The sequence below is a fragment of the Mustela nigripes genome, chromosome 11 (genome assembly GCF_022355385.1).
Source record: "Mustela nigripes isolate SB6536 chromosome 11, MUSNIG.SB6536, whole genome shotgun sequence".
Lineage (NCBI taxonomy): Eukaryota > Metazoa > Chordata > Mammalia > Carnivora > Mustelidae > Mustela > Mustela nigripes.
In genome coordinates this window covers 21031659-21049997 of record NC_081567.1, presented here as the reverse complement: position 1 = coordinate 21049997, position 18339 = coordinate 21031659, and the positions used below count along the sequence as shown (strand labels likewise).

General features: G+C 50.6%; 1 protein-coding gene and 1 pseudogene across 2 annotated transcripts in view; one reads left to right on the top strand and one right to left on the bottom strand.

Moving 5' to 3' along the window:
* The window catches only part of SCNN1B (sodium channel epithelial 1 subunit beta), a 58363-nt gene extending 47278 nt beyond the window's left edge, over positions 1-11085 (bottom strand). Inside the window, exon 1 of one of the 2 annotated variants that reach the window (XM_059415120.1) lies at positions 11064-11085. The gene's annotated coding sequence lies outside the window, so the exon portion shown is untranslated. Of the gene's footprint in view, positions 1-10419; positions 10704-11063 lie in introns of those variants that run through there. The other variant, XM_059415121.1, reaches the window with a different exon arrangement.
* LOC132027321 (U4 spliceosomal RNA) lies at positions 6756-6824 on the top strand (annotated as a pseudogene).
* Positions 11086-18339: the final 7254 nt, after the last annotated feature.

Here is an 18339-nt window from a genome sequence, read left to right as displayed (position 1 = left end):
TTGGGTCTGGGAAGCCATGCAGGTGACCATGATGTTGCTGCTGGTGCTGATGGAGATGTTGGGGATGATGGTGATGGTGATGAAGGCGAGGATGGAGTCATGAAGGTGTTGAAGGAGATGACGGGGATGATGGTGATGATGGTGATGGTGATGGTGATGGTGATGATAGTGATGGTGATGATGATGGTGATGGTGATGGTGATGATGATGGTGGTGATGGTGATGATGATGGTGATGATGATGATGATGGTGATGATGATGGTGATGAAGGTGTTGAAGGTGACGGAGATGATGGGGATGATGATGGTGCTGAAAGTGGTGGGGACGCCTGGGTGGCTCAGTGGGTTAAGCCTCTGCCTTCAGCTCAGGTCATGATCTCAGGGTCCTGGGATCGAGCCCCGCATCAGGCCCTCTGCTCGGCAGGAGCCTGCTCCCCTCCCCCTGCCTGCCTCTCTGCCTACTTGTGATCTCTCTCTCTGTCAAATAAATAAATAATCTTTAAAAAAAAAAGAAAGTGATGATGATGATGATGATGACCGTGATGGAGGTGATGACGGCCATGACAGCAGGGGGGACGGCAGTGATATACCTAGCGGATAAGAGTGCTGCGCAGATTGAATGAGCTAAGTCGGGCCAAACGTGGCTCGCTGTGTCTGTCCTATGTCCATGCCTTGTAAGTGCTGGGTTCATCTGGGCTCCTCGTGCCCTGGATCCACAAAGTGGGTTCCGCTGCACCGGAGTTTATGAAGTGTACACCTTCCTCCTCAAATGCCACGTGAAAGGCATGAATCAAAGATAAGAAAAGGGGAAAGGCCCTTGGCCTCCTTTTTCAGCAAAAGCCTGCATTTTCTGCCAAGCTCTAAAATCCAGCATGGTGTTCTAGGCCTTGGGCCTGAGCTTTGATACGGAGCTGCTGGGAGGCAGGCCCAGCCCCTGGGCAGGAGGAAGCCAGGCCTCCAGGAAAATGTAGAGGCTATGAATTGGGTGCCCTGGAAGGTGAGGGGCTGCTGCCCTAAGAGTCAAAGCCACACGCAAGCTGGGCTCTGGGCGGCCCCTCTCTGTTGGGAGAGATTGGAATCCTCACCCGCACGGTGAGCCAGGGCAGTTCCTGGGAACCAAACAGCTGAAACCTTACACTTGGCCGCAGGTGAGCCAAGGACTTCAAGAACCAACTCGGGGAGTAAAGCTTTCCACTCCTCCACACCCGCTTCTCAAATGACACCTGGAAGCCCGGGAGAAGCAGGATGGGGAGAGTCGAGGGGGCTCTGTGGCCAGACCGTTTGCTTGGCTTTGAGTCCCAGCCCCACCGTCCGCTCGTTCTGTGTGACCTCGGGCGAGTTACTTAACCTCTCTGAGCCCATTTTTCTTATCCGCAAAAACTCCGACAAGGACACCTCCCGTTTCACTGCATCGTGCTCAGTGTCCCCAGGGGCCACATGGGAAGAAAACCGGTACCGACCCTTCGTGGCTGCTGAGAGGATTCTGTGAAGTAACGCATGAGCCTGGCGCGGCATGTGCGCTTAAAAAGCACTGTCCGCTTTTATTATTATCACTGTAGAGAAGAAAGCCACATGGGCCTCAACAGTGTTTATCTGACGAACCGTATCACGTGTTGGAAGAGACCCCTGAAGTCAGTTCACCCCCACGGGTAAGGTGAGCAAAGCAGCACGGTTCCCTGGTGCGGTGGCCACACTCCTTGAGGGAACCACAGGCTTCGGGGAGCGGCCTTTAGGCTGGGGCTTTTGGCCAACCAGATCATAAGACCCGACAAGAAGTCACCCCCGCCCGTTCAGCCAATGGTGGGCCCCCGTGGGAGTTCGGGAGTCGAAATGAGGATGGAGAGGGAGTCTCTGAGAGGGACCAAGGGGTTTCCTGGGGGCTGGCAGACGTGGCTTGCTCAGCGCTGCAGGTCCAGTGCCTGGCCCATTGCTGCAGTGGCAAAGCGGTGAAGAAAACAGACAAAACCTTGCCTTCCAGAAGTTTAAACCCCGGAGGACGAGTGTTGCAGCCTTCAGGGAGCGCTCCCTACGTGATCGAGAGGTTTCCGCTGCCCCTCAACCAGCACCCTGCTCTTCCAGGTTCTGCCTTCTGTATGTGTGTCGGGGGGAGACCTTCTCACCGGGCCCGTCCGCCGTGGCCGGGCTGCCACCGGTGTGTTATCTCGTGTCAGAGGCGTCACACCGGCTCCTGTTCCAACAGCGTGTGAGTTGCTCTGCACTTGAACATCACCCCTCCCTGGACACACACAGCCAGGCCCCGATCTGATCTTTCAACTTTCCCTGAGCTCTCCAGGTGAAGGTGTTCCTCCTGGCCTCCCACGGCCCCACCCTCCTCTGTTCCGGAAGCCCTGCAGAGGAGCACTGCCTTTGTGCAGTTCACTGGAGCAGGGAGAGGGGTAGGGCTGGTGACTGAGGGACCCCTGACCCTGAGCTAAGGTGCGGCACACTCAGCTTGCCCGGAGCCCTTGCGGGGGGGTTGGTGCTACGATCCCCAGGCCACAGGCCAGTCCTGGGGCTCAGAGGCTAAGTATCAAGCCCAAGGTCACACAGAGCCCAGCTCCAATGCCAACTGCTGACTCCCAAACTCAACAATTGGACAAACTGCCTCTCGAGGACTCCTGGAAAACCTCAGTGCTCATGCTTTGAGGACCTCTGAGGACAGGAATGGCCTCCCCCCGCAGTCAGCCGTCAACCAGGACTCTCCTGGCCCAGTATGCGGCCCCTCCCTCCATTTGAGAGATCCTTCGTGGTCCCTCTCACCAAACTCCTCAAAGCCCCTGCACAGCTCCTCAGTGCGGCACAAACCGTGGCGGAAGGACAAAGCTGATCCTTCCTGGGGTGGGAGGTGGTGACTTCCAACTAGAAAATCAACAAGGTCCACACGTGGAGCAGAGGTGAGAGACCCACAGTGGATGAGCCTGCAGGAATCAGCCACAGGAATCAGCCTGCAGAGGGCGGGGGCGCTGGTCTGGGGAGGCGGCCCTGCAGCCAGCTCTCCGGCAGCTCCTGCCCAAGGGCGCACCAGCCTTGCCAGGTCTTAGCCTTCCTTCCAGACCTGGGCTCGGGAATGAGCTCCCTGGCACATCAGGAGGAAGCAAGGCTGCCCAGGTTGTTCCAGAAGTCTGCAAGGAAGGGGGTTTGTTTGTTGTGGGGGTACCACTGGTCCACGACTCCCCATGCCCTGCAGTCCTCAAGACTGTCCGTGGCGGGGGCGCCTGGGTGGCTCAGTGTATTAAAGCCTCTGCCTTTGGCTCGGGTCATGATCCCAGAGTCCTGGGATGGAGCCCCACATTGGGCTCTCTGCTCAACAGAGAGCCTAGTTCCCCCTTTTTCTCTGCCTGCCTCCTCTGCCTACTTGTGATCTCTGTCAAATGAATAAATAAAATAAATAAAATCTTTAAAAAAGTCCGTGGGGGATTGTACAGGTTCCAGTCCTTGGTGCCATCACTTCTGAGCTGTGAATATTTGGTCAAGTGTGTGTAATTCTCTGAGACTCACTTTTCCCACCTGCAAATGGGGCTGTGCAAGAGGGTCTGGCTCACAGGAACCCTGCAAGGATTGAAGGACTTTGTCCTCGCCAAGTGCTTTCTCTGCATCTCTGGGGCTATCATAGGAGGTCAGGATGAGGAGGACAGGGAGACTGGAAAGCCCACTGGAGCAAATACTAGGACCAGCAGGTCCAGATGGGGACAGGGTCTAAGGAGTTTGCAAAAGCATCATCTGTTTTTTATTTCACTTTGTATTTGCAAAGTTAAAAAATTCTCTGTTTCTATAATGTAAATAACAAAATATAAATGCAGAAGAAATCTTCCGAGCTGGTAGGAATACACAAAAGATGCAGGGATTCTTAACCTGGGCGTGCTAACCTCCAGAGGTCAGAACCCTGGCTCTCTATTTCTCCACTGTGTGACCTGAGGCAAGTTACTTAAGCTCTCTGTGCTTCCCTCCCCAAAGTCAACCACTACCACAGGCTTCCCGAGTGTCCCCCAGGGTTTAATGTGTGCATGCAATAATTTACATATATATGCTTAGCTTGTCTTTTTGTAAAGGGACTCTGCGCACAGATGGCGGAGTGCTGTACTGTTCCATACCCTGCCTTTCTCTTTTATCAATAGATCTGGGAGATGGTTCCACACCCATAAACAAAGAAGCTACTGCTTTCTTCTGAATGGCTGCATCGTATTCTGTCTCTCTCTCTCTCTCTCTCTTTTTTTTTTTTTTTAAGATTTTATTTATTTATTTGACACACACAGAGAGAAATCACAAGCAGGCAGAGAGGGAGACAGAGAGAGAGGGGGAAGCAGGCTCTCCACTGAGCTGAGAGCCCGATGCGGGGCTCCATCCCAGGACCCTGAGATCATGACCTGGACCAAAGGCAGAAGCTTTAACCCACTGAGCCACCCAGGCGCCCTGCATTGTATTCTCTTGTGTGGCTCTTCCCACACCTACTGGACTTCGCTCCTTTCTGATGAGTGTTTACTTTGCAGCTCTCTGCTCTTATGCACGACGCTGACTATCTTTGCTCAAACATGCTGTGCCCAATGCAAACATATCCACTGGGTAAATTCCTGCAGGTGAAATTGCAGAGCCCTGAGGTATGGGCCTCTTAAATGTCAACAGTTTCCTAACTTCCCCCTGCCCCGAGGGTACCCCAGTCTGTGCTCCCACTGGCAGAGTTGGAGCGTGCTGGTCACCCCCACCCCCATTTCCAACATGGAGCGTAACCCAGGGATCTGGCAGGTGGAAAACAGGATCACGGTGGTTTGGCTGTGCCATTCTCTTTTTTTTGAAGAGTGGTTGAGCATCTTTTCGTCTGTTTGAATTTATGCTTCTTTCTATGTACTTCTTTTTACGTGAACAGCCAAATCATATCCTTTTTTCTCTCTCTCTCTCTCTCTTTTTTTTTTCTTTTGTGGATGGGATGCTTGCTTTTTGATTTGTAAGAGCTCTTTATCCGTGAAATTAACTCTTTGCCACAGAAGTGACAGATTTATTATTATTATTATTTTTACTAGTTTGATATGCAGGCTGATGGGTGCTTTTGGTTTGGGTCATACAGGAAATACTGATTTTTAAGTAGGCAGTCTCAGCAACTTTGATCTTTAAGGCAAGGCCATGCTTCCACACGTTAGGCTACACTGCCTCCCATCCTTTTTAAAAAATAAGAGAGGGAGAGAGAGAGAGAGAGAGAACACCAGTAGGGATAGGGAAAGAGGAATGGGGACCCCCAACTGAGCAGGGAGCCCGATGTGGGGCTTGATCTCAGGACCCTGAGATCATGACCTGAGCCGAAGGCAGACTGCGCCCCCCAAGCACCCCGAATGCCTCCCACTCTTCATTAGCGCTTCAAAGAGGACACATGGAAGGAGCCTGCTTCTGGACTGGAGGTCCTCTACAGTATGTTACTGTCCCCAGCCTGGACTCACTTCTCTGTCACTTGACCTGGGACTTCCTTAATGGCTCTTGCTGCAGAGTACTGGGGTCCTTCCCCACTGCTCAGGACTCCTGCTTGGACTCATGTTCTCAAAGGGGCAGAGGGAGAACGGACGACCCACCGAGCCCCCTAGGCACAGAAGGGTCTCTAATAACAGGCTTTTTGGGGGGGGGCAGGGGATGGTCCTCAGCTGCCTGGGGTATGCCTTACTTTTAGCTCCTTAAAAGCCAAATCTTGCCCCAGACCCTCAAGGTGGGCAGACTAGAGGCTGTAAAACTAGAAAGGAGAGCAAGTTCCAAAGAATAAAAGCCCCAGGACCTCCACTAGGCCCCTCAGGAACTGCCCAGCGTGGAGGGGGACCTATCCTCCAGCTTTGGACTTCCTGCGGAGAAAATTCTAGTGGGAGGTGGGCGCAGCTGGCTGAAGGGGGTCTCATTTGAAGCTTTCCTCTAGGCCAGGGATCCTGAAAATTTCAGCACCCATAGAATCACCTGCAGAGTTTGTCAAATATCGGGCCCCAGCCCCGGTCTCTGATTCCGTAGGTCTAAGGTGGGTCTGAGAATTCACACTTCAAACCAGCTCCAGCTGATGCTGACGCGGATGTTTCTGGTCCACGGACCACAGTTTGAGACCCGCTGGCCCAGGCCATTCATTCGCTCCCTGGACTCCCCCAACTGGTCTGAGTGAGGCTGAGAGGTCTGGAGAAACACAGGCTTTGTTCCAAGGAAAATAACAGAGCAACTGCTCTCTGCCAGGTCGCGTGCCGAGGTCTGTGCCTTAATTTTCTCGTCTAATCCTCACAACAAACCTGTGCGGTAGGTTTTGATAGGACTATCTCCTTTACGAGGAGAAACCATGCTCAGAGGGGGGTGCACGGGCTTTAGAATCGGACAGATCTGGGTCTGACCCCAGCTCTCCTACTGACCCACTGTGCAAGCTCTCAGGCAAGTGCTCACCCCGCTGAGCCTCTGACTCATCAGTAAATGGGGGATCACAGACCTCGTTGCCAGGGGCGTTGTGAGGGTGTGCACCGCCCCCAGCGGGGTGATGATTAAGAACAGCTGCACACAGTAGGTGCGCAAAAAATGTTCATCCCCTTTCCTGCCATAAGCCCCATCATCGTGATCTCAAGGTCCTTTCCTGTCTTCTCTGTGGGGCAAAGCCTTTTTCACCCTACAGCTCCAGAGAAACTCCTATGCATCCTTCAAAACCCACCTTAGAATCCCCTCCTCTGTATCTTTTCCCTGAAAAGCTGTCCTCTTCCTGTCTTTGGGAAGAAAAATTATCAAGGATGGCAGCTTCTTATTTGAAAAAGGGGCTCCAGCTTTGCGCAGTGGCAGTATCGTAGCCAATGAGGTTTATCCGAGGCGCGATTATTGCTAATTGAAAAAGGGCCTCAAAGCATTCCTTTCCTTTCTTTCTTCCTCCCTCACTTGTGTTTCCAGATTGTTTATTTGTATCAAGCGCACTCAGGAGTACAAACTCTGCTATCACAGGGACTGGGTGGCTAACAGCTAACAGAATTATCAACGCTTAGCGAGGCCTGTACACCACACAATGTTTTAAGAGGCTTAGGTTGTGGACTCATTTAATGCCTAAAATAACCTTTTGAGGCAAGTGCTCACTTTTCCTTTTGGGGAAATGGAGTCACAAAAATGCTCAACAGTTTCCCCGAGACCACACCACTGGTCTGTGGCTGGGCTGAGATGTAGACGCCCGCTGTGAGTCTAGGTTTTGAGTCAGATTTTGTGGCATGCTGTGCTTTACGAACGAGGAGTGGGCCAAGTGGGGACCGTGTGGACGGTACCCATCCCCTTGAAGAAGGGGGTAGCTGAATGTTGGGCCTGGAGCTGTCTGCTCTTTTGATTTCTCGAGGGGATCCGGACGTACAGAGTTGGTTTTTTTGTTCTTTTTTTTTTTTTTAAATTTTATTTATTTATTTGTCAGAGAGAGAGCGAGCGAGAGCGAGCACAGGCAGACAGAGAGGCAGGCAGAGTCAGAGGGAGAAGCAGGCTCCCTGTGGAGCAAGGAGCCCGATGTGGGACTCGATCCCAGGACGCTGGGATCATGACCTGAGCTGAAGGCAGCTGCTTAACCAACTGAGCCACCCAGGCGTCCCGGACGTACAGAGTTTTATGTGACGTCTCCTACTTTTTTAAAATTTGAGAGTAATCTAAAATGTAAAGAGCGGGATGGGCCTCCCAAAGGCTGCCCACAGGCTGCCCTTGGCAACTTCTGCTGTCTCTTGTATCTCAAAGGTGGGGACCTCGACTCACTTCACGGCTGTGCCCTCGCACGGGGCAGGAAGCACAATTCACCTGCTGCTTCTGGGTGCCTCTGAGCTGAGCCTGGTGCTCAACAACCAGGAATCTCATCCTCCAGCCCACTCAGCACTCAGGATTCTCCAGCCTGGCCTCGGGGTGTGCACAAGAAATGACAGCCCGGTGGTGACTCGGAGCGTCTCCTCCGCCCAGGGACCATCTCAGGGTCTCCTGTGTCCAGGACGACACTTCCTGCTTACCGAGGACTGACGATACCCTGGGTGAGTGTTTTGTTTCGTCATCCCACTGATGCGCTCCGCAGTTTCGGGAGGTTGCCCCGTCCTCAATTCCGGGTGCGGATGAGAAAGCTGCGGCTCATGCAGGGGGAGGGCACTGCCCAGGCTAGGAAGCAGTGGGATGGTAGGACGAGCGCCACCCGCTTCCAGCTTCTCCCCAGCCGGCTGTGTTCAGGCATTCCACCAAAATGCTGACACACGTTCCAGCACACGCACACTCACACGCTCATCCCCCGGACGGGAACGCGAAAGTGTGTGGGACACAAATAAGACCCAGGACATTCCCATCTGCCAGCCACATTTCCTAATTACCCTGGCTCCTACTGGGGACATCCAGAGAGTTTCCCTGGAGGCTGTCCCTTTTGGGAACTCTGCCCACTGGAGCCTGGATAGGCAGAGCTTGTGGCACGCCTCAGACCCTGGCCTCTGGGCTCAGCAGAGATGGCAGGTAGAGGGGGTGCCATGCTTGTCCCTGCCCACAGGCAGAAGTGTGCATATGTGCACCTGCGCCTATGGACGTGGGTTTGCTTGTGTGCAGTGCACCCACATGTGAACACATGTGCGTGTATCGTGTAGACCTGCATGAAAGCATGTATATGCGGGCACGCAGGTACACGAGGTGTGCGCATGTGCATGTGTGTGCACCCGGTGCACATGTGTGCATTTGTGCACATGTATAATGGAGAAGAGAGGATGTTGGCCTGCAAATAGAGATCCTCTGAAGTTAGTTTAGGACAAAGCACAAAAATCCTACTTAACCCAGAGATGTCAACTTACAGAAAAAGCTGAAATCTAAAACAGCCCCTGTGGGACACTGGGTGGTGGAGGGGTCAAGCATCAGGCTCTTGCTTTTGGCTGCGGGGGGATGAGGCCCCCACTTCTGGGCTATGGGTCATCGCTGAGTCTGCTACAGTTTCTCCCTCTGCCCCGCCCCCTATTCTCTCTCTCTAAAATAAATAAATCTTTTTTTTTAAAGGCCCAATTAAAAAAAAAAAAAGATTTTACTTATTTTTTTGAGAGAGATTGAGAGAGAGTGCAGGTAGGCTGAGTAGTAGACAGAGGGAGAGGGAGAAGCGGGCTCTCTCCCGAGCAGGGAGCCTGATGTGGGGCTGGATCCCAGGACCCTAGGATCGTGACCCCAGCCAAAGGCAGCCGCTTAACCAACTGAGCCACCCAAGTACCCCAAGCCCCCTACTTTTTATGACCAAGTTAGATTTATATGCACAACAGGTAACTCTCAAAGAAATGATGGGGGGGGGGTCCAAGTTGCAGAATATGGATAGATTATCCCATTTCTGTTACATATTCTGTCTACAGCATCACTAAGCATTTTATATATTTTCTGTAGGTATGCACTTATGTGACTGCATAGGTGTAGGAAAGGTCCAGAAGGAACACCCCGAGTTACAAAGGTGGATACCTTCGGGAAGCAGGGAGGGCAGGAGTTGGAAGGTTACAGCCAAAAGGGCTCGGTGGACGGGTCCCTGTGTTCCTGCTGGAATCACAGTTCAGTATAGGTAGGTTGAGTCACTGTGGATGCCAGGTGGGGGCCACGGGGATGCTTAGTCCTCAGGTAGGCATTTCCACAAGTCCCCCAGTGGACTCTCAGAGGGCTCTGCTGCCTGAGACAAGCGCTGGCTTCTGGACCGGCTCCCGGGTGGGAATGAAGCAAGGGAGCTGTTGTGCCTCTTACGCGTGGAAGCAGCTCTGCCGCTTCCTGCCTAAACTTTCCGTGCCTCAGTTTCTCCCTCCATGCTGCGGTGGGAAGGGCCTGCTCCCTGCCGCCCCACACACCCACTGTTCCCAACCATCTCCTGCCTGGGCCAGCGGAAAAGTCAGGACTACAGAACTCCCACCCAGCAGGGGGCCACGCAGAGACCAGGCCCAACCCTGGGGCCCCCAGGGGCCGCTGACAAGAGAGGCCAAGACGCAGGCTCTGGGGTCAGACTTCTGGGCTCAGTAATTGTCACCCGGACACCAGCAAGGCTGGCCACACTCTGCCCCTCAGTTTCCCCGTCGGTGAAATGGGAACACCGCAGAGGCCCACGGGCCTGGGATGCTCTGGGGCTGAAGTCTCGCCGTTCTGTTTGACGACACGCGGCGGTGAGTCGGCGCTCACGGGTTTCACGGGTGTCACCCTCCCCGGACGACAGCTCACCCCGCCCCTCCGCGCCAGGACACCGTGGCCCTCTCCGCCTTCTCCGGCACCGCGACCCTCCTGGGACTCGCCGGGTCCTCCCCTTCCCTCCGCCTCCCGCTCCAAGGTTTTCTGTCACCAGGCGGTCCTCCCCCGGTGCCCCCAAGCCGGGTCCCTGCGGCGCCCGGGCGCCCCCACCCACCCAGGGAAACTGAGGCGGGGCTGACGGAGCGCGCGGGGGAAGGCGCGGCGGCAGGGCGCCCCCTGCGCTCGCCCGGGGTCGCTGTCATACCTGTTTCCCACTGCGGCTCCGGACGGCGAGGGTGACAGCGGCGGCCGCGGCGGCGGTGGTGGCCGGGGAGGCTGTGGCGCCGGGGCTGGGAGCGCGCGCGGCCACGGGGACGGGGAGGGAGCAGCCGAGGGGGCGGGAAGCCCGGGAGCGCCCGCGGGCGGAGCTTGGTGGCGCCGACTGCGGGCCACCCCCGCGTCCAGGGCCCGGGCCGCCCAGCTTCTGGTCGGGCACACCCACTCGCACCCACGTGCCACCCCCACGTCCCCACAACACCCGACACCCCCACCGCCGACGTGCGCACCCCACACTCTGCGCACGTCCGGACCCCCACGGCACCCACGGAAGCCGCAATATGTGCGGTGGGTCCCCTGCCCCGGCTGTCCTTCCCCGGCACATCGCAGGCTACACACACCCTAACGGCTCGGTCCTACCCCACGGGGTACCCAGACGCAGCACAGGCAGGCAACGCACGGCACCCCTGTCCCTTCCGCCCCGCCCCGCACCCCCGCACCCCCCGCACCCCCGCAGATTGCCCTCTGGGCCAGCTGGGGATTTTAGAAGCTTTGCAAGGACAGACTCCTGCAGGAGATTTCCCCCAAACTGTCCCTGAACCTCCGCGGGCCCAGGAGATGGAATTAGCTCACCTCTTGTGTCCCAGTGACCTTCTCCTTCTCTCTGACTCAGCCGCCCCCTCCAAGGTCACTCCTGGATCCCAGCCATTCCCTGAAGGCCCCGCCTCTGCCTTAGAAATTCAAACAGGCTCCCCGGGCCGCTGGGGCCTCGGGGCTTCCTCCCTGGACTCCCACCGCACCCCTGTTTCAGCCTCCACTCCCGGCCAGGCCCTCCCCTTTCCTCCTGTCCTCACTTGTTTTCCTCCTCTAGTCTCTTCAGCAGGTCAAGGTTCCAAGGAAGATCGTTTCAGCCACTTTCTTGCCAATATCCTCGACGCGTGGTTCACACATCCCTGGCAAACCCCCCAAAGTTAGCCTTCTCCATCCCACCTGTGGGAGAGACTGGATTCCTTTTCTCTCTTGCTTTAACAAGTAAGGACAAATGTATTAGCTTAATACACATGAATTTATTATGTTACAGTCCTGGAGGTCAGAGATCCAACACCCCTAAAATCAAGAAGTGGGTGGACTGTGTTCCTTCTAGAGGCTCTAGGGGAGAATCTCTTTTCTTGTCTTTTCTAGCTTGTAAATACTGCCTCCATTCCTGGGCTTGTGACCCCTTCCTCTATCTTTAGAACCAGCAATACGGAGCTGAGCCCTCCTGCACTATCTGTCTCACTCTCTCCTTTCTTTAAAAGATTTTGTATATTTATTTGAGAGAGAGAGAGAGAGCACAGAGGGAGAGTGAGAGGGAGAAGCAGACTCCTGCTAAGGGAAGAACCTGATGTGGGGCTCAGTCCCAGGACCCTGGGATCATGACCTGAGTGGAAGTCAGAGGCTTAACCCACTGAGCCACCCCGGCGCCCCTAGTTTTCTCCTTTCTGTACCCTCTTCCACTTCTAGAGACCCTCATGGGTGCATTTGGCCTTCCTGAATAACACAGGATAATTTCTCCATTGCTAGGCCAGCTGGTTGCCTAACTTAATTCTACCTGCAATCTTCATTCCCCTTTGCCACGTAATTTAACAGTTACAGGTTCTGGGAATGAGAACATAGGCATCTTTGGGAGGGTTTTGTTCTGTCTACCAGAGAGACTGAACTTTCTAGAGGCTGAGCCCTGCTGGAGAAAGTGAGTCAATCAAAAAGATTTTTGACACTAAATCTGTGAACCTTTGCAAGTAGAAGGAAGTTTGTTATTGCCATTGTTTGTAGTGGAGAAATAATGAAATAAAATGTGGCATGCTTATTCTATGGAATACTATATAGCACTTAACAAGAACAAAGTCTATGTATATGGATGTCCACAGACTTCAAACCTCATGGGGTTCAATAGGTATCCCTATTTTATCGATGAGGAAAGTGGTGTAGATAGGTAGAGTAATTGCCCAAGGTCACACAACTAGAAGTGTCAGAGTTGGGATTTGAACCCAGATAGTCTAAATCCAGAGCCTGTGTACTTAGCTGCAGCAGATGGCTGTGTACAGTATTAGTTACTTCAAGTAAAATTTTAAAAATACCTTAAGGAGAGGTACCTGGGTGGCTCAGTGGGTTAAAGCTTCTGCCTTCAGCTCAGGTCATGATCTCGGGGTCCTGGGATGGAGCCCCGAGACTGGCTCTCTGCTCAGCAGGGAGCCTGCTTCCTCCTCTCTCTCTGCCTGCCTCTCTGCCTACTTGTGATCTCTGTCTGTCAAATAAATAAAGTCTTTAAAAAATATATAAAAATAATAAACCCAGTACATGTTAATGTAATTAAAATGCTTTTATGAAAAATATTTGTCATAACAAAAAAATATTAGTGGGAAGAAGGACATTGGTTAGCAGTTTTGCAAATTTCTTTTTAATATCTGGCTTAATAAAGAACAACTAGATTCTGGCATCTGCTTTTGTATTCGGTCTGTTGCCTTATGTGTTTTCGTTGAAATATTATGAAAGAAATACAATTTCACATAATTTTACCTACCATTGCTGTTGCTTTTGTCAGCACAAATGTCAACATGGAGAAAGAGGCAAATAACACCTTAGTATTATTATGAAAATAATTTTGATCTTATGTTTCTCTTGACCGGGTCTTTGCCCCAACCCCATAAGTCTGTGGACCACACTTTGAAAACCACTGCCCTAGTAGATTCAGTTGTGGCCATATGAAATTGTTAATATTTTATTATCATTGACCTACATAATGGCAATCTTATATGGTCCAACCCAATCCATGTTCTATGGGAGGGTTTTCCTTTTGGTTCACACCCTGGGTTTTCCTGGCCAGTTTCTGGTGGTGGACATTATTGGGATGTATCTTCTCTAGGATGATATTATTGTGGGCAGCTTTGTACAGATGATGTGTCTTTCTCTGAGTCATGATGTCCAGTGTGGGAGGAGCTGGCATTGGGTTGTCTAGGAACCATGGACTGGTGATGTTAGGCTAAACAATTTTAAGATATGTATTATAAACAATTGTGAACAAAGAGAGTTGTGTTCTCTCAGTTGGCTTGAGTTCGTGAAGATTGAACTTGGGGCTTTTTGGACTGGGGCTCTGGTCTTAAGGATATCAGAGGACGTCCACGTGGGCTTTCACCAGGTGTTAAGAACTATGGATCATGTGGCCAAATTAAAGGAAAAAAAAAAAGACTTTTTCTAGCTGAAGACCTATGGCACAGTTAGATGAATTCATGTCTGGGTGGATTCATGATGGCCCTCTGCCCCTCCACCCTAATTCCTGCAACTAGCATTATGGAACTCTGGTTCCATAATGTACCCTCTAAGTACCCCCCCCCCCAATTATATAGAATATTTATGTACTATTATAGAAGAACAGTTTTTCTGCTTTCTTTAGTCAGGTGAATGCATTTGTGGAAGATAATAAGATAGGAAAGGGGATCCAAGATCAGCCAAGCCAGACCTGGTGATCAATGGGGTGTTTGATGCTGTACTATATAACTACTATTTAAAAAAACTTTGCATAAAAAATACGGTTATTTATTTATTTATTTTTTCCTTTTCAGAAGGAGTGAGGCACTGATCATCCACTCATTCTTCTTCAGGCAACTGCACCTGATTTAGCTCTAGGGTAATCACCACTTCCTCATCCCTCGGCCATATTTTGAGATATTTTGAGATGTTCATTTCATTCATCACTAGCCCATTCAGGATTGAGACGCCCCAGCCCCGCGATCTGCACATTATACTCCTCTTGGGATGCTGATTGGTTCAAAGGAGGGAACATGACACAAGTCAGATTAACCCAGTGAAAGTCTATACTGAGACTTCTCCTTCGGAGTACCACTGGCTTCTGAGTTGTTCAGACTTGGAGCTCCAGCTGTGAGGCTGATTAGGAATGAATCCCAGCCGGAAAGACGACAGGTCATCTGGGTCCCGGCTTGGTCATGTGACCCACATCAAGCACAACCTGAAGGTAGCCCTACCCTTGGACCTTGTAGGTGCCTGGAGCTATACATTCCCCCCCCCCTTTTTTTTTTTTTCTCAAGCCATCTTGGGTTGGGGTTTCTGTTGCTTGTCCCCGAAAGACTCCTGATTCTGGTGAAAATGTTATCCAAACTACAAAAGGAACCAGGAGGGACAGTTAGTACTTTTTTTTTTTTTTTTTTTAACAGAACCTTGACAGTCTGGAATGCCCAGGCCCAAATTAAAGTAAATAAGCTAGGACAAGCGCAGGTGTAAAATCCCAGAGTTAGGCTCAAAGAGAGGCTGCAGGTGTTTAAGTACAGGATGGGAAGTGGCGGCTTCGGACGTGCATCTCCCTCTGAGACAGACAGCTTCTTGGAGATGCAGCGCCACCTTCAGGTCTGGAGGCCCCGATTGCGGGAGCTCTGGCTTGGTTGGCAGTTTGAGTCCAAGGGTGGAAAGCGGATGTCTGGATCTCCGGGTCTCATTCCCGCAGTCCACAGCATGGCTCTGACCACAGCACACAGCTGACACCATGCTGTCCTTTTTGTTATTCTTCTTTCTCTCCCTTCAATTTCCCCAGGCCCTCTGCCCTTCCAGCCTAATTCCTGCAACTAGCATTATGGAACTCTGGTACTACCAGCCAGGCCCGTGTGTGCTATATCTCCTTCATCCTCCCAAACGATCTTATGCGACAGGTTCTATTTTCATTCCCATTTTACAGATAAACAGATTTGCAGATGTCGAGGAATTTGTCCAAACCGTGGAAAAACCAGGCCTCTCAGCGACCAAGGTCCGCGTTCTCAGGCTTATTGCTAAACCACAGAGCTATAAACTGGTAGTCCTAGACTGGGGTGTGTGGGGAATGGGGGAGATCCAGTTTTCAAACATGTTTTGTCAGACCACATGGGATTAAAATAATTTTTGAGCCCATGTTTAAAAGTCAGGAAATAGCACATAAAAATCAACTTCCTGATTCTCTGGAAAATAAGCCGTCAGGTAGACTGGTGACATAGGGCTTCCATTGCTGCTTGGCCTGGGCCGTCTGCAACTGCATGGCAGCTGAGTGGGCCCTGGTTCCCCATTACCCCCACTCCCATGGTGCCCAGTGTTGACACAACCGGCCTGCCCACTTGTCTCTGCCCTGTGGGCATATGAGTGCGGTTGTCCCTGCCTGGCCTGGCCTTCCAACCAGCCTCAAAAGCTTCTGGCCCCTGCCAAGCCTGGCAGTTTTCACTTTGTTCCCAGAAATCTAACAACACAGCCCAGATCCCACAGGGCACAGCCAGGCTGGCGCTCAGGGTTCACCTGGTCACTCGGAGCACATACCTTTCCATTTTTCTCTCTGCCCTGGCCCAGAGAAAAAATTTAATCTGCTCTGCGGGACGCCTTTACCTAGGGAAGAAGATCTGAGAACAAACTTCCAACTTTGCCATTGAGGTTTTCAGTTGCATCCGGGAATCCTGAGAAAGGTCAGATTGTGGCTTGGAAACTTGAAAACACTGTAACACTCTTACATGCTAGTGAGGGAAGACAGACAGTAAATAAGACAGTCTTTTTTCTACATGGTAATAACTGCTCTGGAGGAAAAAAATGCAGGCCAAAGGAGATTGGATGGAGGTTGAATTTTAAATAGGATGGTCACCCTACAGGAAGTGAGGAAACTAACCCTGCAGATATCGGGGAGAATGTACCAGGCAGAAGGAACAGCAAGTGCAAAGGCCCTGAGACAGAGAGCAAGCCTGGTGTGTTTGAGGAGCTGTCAGAGGCCAGTGTGTCTGAAGTAGACGTGAACTAGAAGAGGGGGCTGCAGGAAGTTGGGAGGGGGGTCAAAACACGGAGGAGGGCCAGTGTAGGAACTTCAGTCCTGAGTCATGAAAAATTTTTAATGTATTTTTTTTTCATTGTGATAAAATATATGTAAGATAAAATCTGCAACTTGAAGCATTTTTAAGTGTATAGTTCAGCACTAAATATGTTCATGTTGTTGTTTGACCGTTATCACTACCCACCTCCAGAACTTTTTCGTCTTCCAAAACTGAAACTCATTAAACAGTAATGTATCCATTAAACAATAATTAGCCAGGCCCCTGTCCCTCCAGCTCTGGTAACCAATATTCTACTGTCTCCATGAATTTGACTACTCATGTAAGTGGGATCATTCACTATCTGTGCTTTTATGTCTGGCTTATTTCACATAGCAGAATGTCTTCAAGGTTCATCCATGCTGTAGCATGTGACAGAACTTTCTTCCTTTTTATTTTTTTTTACTTTCTTCCTTTCTAAAAAAGATTTTTTAAATTTACCTGAGAGAGTGTACAAGAGCATAGGAAGAAGCAGAGGAAAAGAGAGAAACAGACTGTAGTTGAGCACAGAGCCTGACGTGGGGCTCAATCCTGTGACCCTGAGATCATGACCTGAGCCAAAATCAAGAGTCAGCCACTTAACCGACTGAGCCACCCCAGTGCTCCAGAACTTTCTTCCTTTTTAAGAGTGAGAAATATTCCATTGTATGTATATATGACATATTTTGCTTATCCATTCATCTGCTAATGGGCATTGGATTTGCTTATTGTGAATAATGCTACAATGAATGTGGGTTTACAGATATCTGCTCATGTCCCTGCTTTCAGTAATTCTGGGTATATCTGACCGGAATTTGAAGAGACTCACTCTATAAGAATTATTGACAATGGATCATAGGAAGGCAAGAGCTGAAGCAAGGACCAGAGTGAAGGGCATGGAGCTAGTGAGTAGTAGTTAGATTCTGGGTGTATCTTTCAGGGGTAGCTGACATAATGTGCTGGGTGTGAGAAAACTTAGGACCAAATCTTCTCAAACAATTGGGTGTTTAATGAGTCAGTCTTTGTTGTTGTTATATGCCCTTTTATTTTTTAAATGATTATTATTATTTTTCTTGAAGTGTAATTAACACACAATGTTACATTAGTTTCAGGTGTACAGTATAGCGATTTGAAAACCCTATACTTTATGCTCTACTCACCACTACCATCTGTCACCGTACGATGATATTCCAGTATCATCGATTATATTCCCTGTACTGGGCCTTTCCTCCCCAGGTTTCCTCACTTTTGAAGATACTGAAGTAAGTTGCAGAACAATGCCTGAAATACAACATTATTTACGTAGAAATCATATAAAACAAAAGAATTCATTTTAATTAGTATATATTTATGTAAATGCAAAGACAGAGTTTTGCAAGAATACACGCCAAACTGTTCATCATGATTACCCCCAGAACAAAAGGGAGGAAAGAGAGGTGGGGTGGTCTAGGCTAATTTTATCTTTTGCTCTATTACTTTTCTAAAAAAGTAGTATTTTCACAGGGGCGCCTGAGTGGATCAGTAATTGAGCATCCAGCTCTTGGTTTGGGCTCAGGTGGGGACTCCGGGGTCATGAGTCCAAGACCCATGCTGGGCTCTGCCAAGGGGGTGCAGAGTCGCCTCGAGATTCTCCCTCCCTCCCTTTGCCCCTTCTGCTTGCGCACTCTCTCTCTAAACTAAATAAGTAAATCTTTAAAAAGTAGTATTACATATATCACTCATATAATTAAAAACCTGAAAATCCTAAAAAAAATAAAAAATAAAAGCTTGAAAAACCCTAATAAACATCGTTTACACTTTAAAAAAAGAACAGGAGGGGCTGATTTAGTTTAGGACCAAGTCCTCCCAGACAGCTGAGTGTTTAATGAGTCAGATTCACTTTTGAAGCTACTTAATTGCTACTGAGGTGGCCTGAAATCACAGTTTCATGCTGGGAAAGAAAACAGGAGACCTTCCTTTGGCTCCGTCTACCAAGAGACAAAACCCTTCTGGCTAGTGGGGGGCCACAGCCAGCAACAGGCCGAGCAGCCTTTTAAAAAGCCAACAATTATCTGGCCTTAAAAATT